This window comes from Lagopus leucura, unplaced genomic scaffold, assembly GCF_019238085.1.
Source record: "Lagopus leucura isolate 7727_CA_CO unplaced genomic scaffold, USGS_WTPT01 Super-Scaffold_100001, whole genome shotgun sequence".
Classification (NCBI taxonomy): domain Eukaryota; kingdom Metazoa; phylum Chordata; class Aves; order Galliformes; family Phasianidae; genus Lagopus; species Lagopus leucura.
The window spans coordinates 88,893,204-88,897,233 of record NW_024962262.1 but is presented as its reverse complement, the minus strand read 5'-3'; positions in this window follow the sequence as shown (position 1 = coordinate 88,897,233).

The following is a 4,030-nucleotide window of genomic DNA, read 5'->3' as shown; positions in this document are numbered from 1 at the left end:
TTTTTTTTTTTTTTTTTTTTTTTTTTTTTTTTTTTTTTTAAGATTAAAATGTGGCTTTTCCTATTCTGACAAGCTCAGTGTTTCTGGAAGAAGAATTCTGTCTCTCTGCCCCTGCTGTTCATTTGTGACTTAACAAGGATAAGTTATGCCATAAAAAAAGTCAAGACATCAAAATGAGCAATTCATTTGTTGTAGACAAGCAGGAAATGGACTGCTTTATGCACTTGTATAGATAGATATTGCTATATCTAATAATATTATAGCTAAGACTATATATATGTCTATAGTATGTATGTATATATACTATTCTTATGGTAGAAAGCATAAATAATTTGGGGTCCTTTCCCCTTAATTGCAAATTGCAGAACTAGGTCGGAGGATTTACAAAGACTTTTACTATTCACAAATTTCTGCTCAAATGAAAAACTTCATCCTGATTGGTTAAAATTTGGTTAAAATTGCACCATGCTCTTCATATGACTTAAAAGGAGTTTATTTACGGTACCTTACTCATGGAACAATGCCTTGAATTTCATTCTCCCAGAAAAAATAGATGTGCCATTGCCTTCCCCGTCTACCTCCTCTCCTGCTTCTCCACATTAGGCTTCTCACCCTGATTACACAACGTATAATCAATGGATATCAAGATGTCACAATCACAAAATAAACAAGAGAGTTAGATGAAGTGGACTAAGATAACAAGAGAAAATAAATGGAAGGCTTACCCTTACACTGGGCTCACCACTGAACACCAGAAGGAAAGATTTCCAGATGAGATCCTTCCCCATTGGTAGCCAGCTCTTAAATAGGTCTAGGAGGGGTGCAGCCAGGCTCCACCCCTTCCGGCAGCACAGGAGAATTGCCTTCACCTGTGCTCCTGTGGCTGACTCATGGCTCGCCTCAGGTGATCAATCAGAGGTTCAGGCCGTGACTCAGTAGTTCCCATACACACAAGAAGTTCTAAAACTTTTTTGTTTAAGTCCTGGTTTTCTCTGGTCTTGCTTCTTATGCAGGGTCTAATTTATTTCTAATCTCACTATGAAAGTCTAGCGAGTTTTTGGTTAGGAATAGCTGTAACCATCACTGTGTGTGTGTGTGGCTGGGGAAATGTGTGTAAGTCTGATGGGTTTGCATTTCTTTTATTTTTTATTTTTCTTTCTTAATGAGAAAAGTGAAGTAGTGTAGATCTCCTTGTGCTATGGAACAGTGGAAGCTCTACTGTATTTTTCAAAAAAAAAAGGCTTACCAGTACTAATTTTTTCTGCTCTAAAATTACCTAGTGTCTAATTTTTTTGCTATTGTCAAGAGAAAAACGTGACCTTCCCATTCACATTTTCATGCTTGAGACTACACAATGCTTACTCTTATCTGTTTATATTTAAGAGATTCTGACTTGTTTCAAACATACATCTTCGAGTTCTGCAATTTCTTGACATGTAATTTGTCATGAGCCTGCGTGATGTTCTGGAAGAAATATGAGGACTGAAATGTATAGGCTGTATCAGAATTTTTGCTCCATGCTCTCTTTTGTACAAAGCGCATTACAGTTGCACAGAAAACTTGCTTTTGGCCATACGTCCACCCCCACACATGCACAAATAGATCAAGGATATTCCTTTCTGTATCTCGGTGCCACCATAGTGATGTCATGAAGAACTTTCTGCCAGTTCTGCACATTTTGTCTCATAAATTTTTGGTTTTTGTGAATGCATGGTTTCTACCATCTGAAGGGACGTAAGATTCACTCACTCTTCTTTTTAGTTCTTTCTTATTAAATCAACTATTTCATTATCTCATTTGACACCAAGCATTTCTTATTGAGATTTGGGAAGAACTCTGCACCATTCCTCTTTCTCTCTCTCATTCCTTCTCTTCTACCCCACCCTCAGAGCATAACTAAAGTTTATTGGGAAAGAAGCTGGCTTTTTTTTTCCATTCTCCATACCAGAGTGAGAAATCTATAGCTAGCATTCAAAGCTGCCTGAAGTTAATTTGCCTTCAAAATATTATTCTGAAAGACTTCAGCCTGGACATAGCTGTGTAAAAACAGTTGCACGTATACATGTGAGCAATTATTCTGAATTCCTTCTATCTTAATCCAATGGTTCAGATATTTTACTTTTACTTCAGCAATTTCTGTGCAATATTTTAAAGATAATTTTCTTGATTGTCAACAAAGAAGCATGGATTTTTTGGCTGCATACAAGTTGTACATATTCTAACATTATGCTAATTAAGTTTTACAGGCTGGTCATCTAATAGTCTTGAATTCCATAACAACTTAAGTCCTCAAAAGGCTTTACAAAACCTAGATGAGTATTAAATGGTCCTCTTTCATAACGTTTTTCCAAGTAATTTAAAAACTGATTTACATCAAAACAATATCACTGCATCTCAGGGGATCAACAATTGATACGATATTCAGGAAGATTTATGATAATGTCCTCAGTCCAATATGTCTCAATTAGGCAGCTAAAAATCATCAGTCACTTGGAACATCTGAATTTAAGTGATTTCATTAAGCCTAGTATAAAACAAGTTTGCCAAATTAATATATATCTTTATGTTAACATTGAATGTTTTAGAAATAATATTTTCAGAAATAGATGATTATACTTAATTAAAATAATCTCATGGTTCACTCATTTTGATGACCATTAAATCATTCCAGTCCTGAATTTAATTTCAAACCTGCAATTATTATTAAATGGTCTTGAAGTGTATAATCCAATACCTATGGGATGGTAATGTTACTAACCTCTCGGAGCTAAATTGAAAACAAATAGGCTTTTGCACTTGTTGCCAGTGAGAACAGTACATCCCCAGGATAGCTAAAAAGCAGAGCAGTTTCAAAAAGCTGCTATTATTATTTTTGTTAAAACATTTCTGAAATTCACAATGAGCTTCTACAAAAAATCTGTGTTATTCTGCTACCATGTTTCCCTATCACAATGTATTAAAAACATACTTGCATTCATCCAAAGATCTTAAGCATTTTAAAGGAAATGGGGGGCTTACAGCATGCAACACGAGGCGGATAGATCAGTTTTCAAGAGACTGTGCATATCCATGTTCACAAGTACCAGTGTCTTATTTTTATTCTATTTCATCAGAAGCTATCTTGCAGCTAAGCTATCAATCACACATTTTCAAATAAAACACTGCTGCTTATTGTCAATTGTTAAGTAGTATTTAATCTTTGTAACTGTAAGGAATAAATAATTGTTAAGAAATTCTAGTCCTAAAAAGTTGCTAAGTTTATGACTGAAGATCACCACTACTAAATTTTCATCCATGCTTCTGTTTTGAGCTTTCTTGTTCAGTGATCACAATACATGCATTTTGCATATCTATATCTTTTCAACTTCACATCACTTCAAAGTATCTGTGATCACAGCTGTATATGAAGAAAAATTAACTACCTGGTACCTATCAGCCTATTGATTAATACTTATAACCATCTGATATTATCATCACTCAGGTAGGATTCCCTATCAGAGTTAAGCAAGCCCTTGTTATTCTGCTACAGGCTCAATCTCTGAATGCTCACTGCAGCCCACATCACATTTTAGGCAGGAAGATGTCCATCCAGCTCCTGTGATGGTAGCTCCTGTGGTTGCCTTTTCTTCCATTCTAAGAAATTAAATTCTTTAGTAGAAGTTTACTCTTGCTACTGTTATAGATCAGGGCTGTTTGCTACATTACTTGTTTCTGCAAGCAAAAAAGTAAGGAAAAGAGGCAGCAAAGAGTCTGAACTAGGCAAGAAGAGAGCATAAATCTATTCTGTTCTTCTCAGAGTAGCTAACCAGGCACATAAACAGATAGGGAGAGATAACATACTGCCAAAATGCTTTCATTTATTCTATCCTCATCTTTCTTCCTGAGACCAGGAAAACCGTGGATACCCCACCCTTGGAGGAGTAAGACCAGGTTGGATGGGGCCCTGGCGAGTGGCAGTCCTACCCACAGATGGGTGTTGGAGCTGGGTGGGCTTTGAAGTCCTTTCCAACCCAAGCTGTTCCATCTTTCT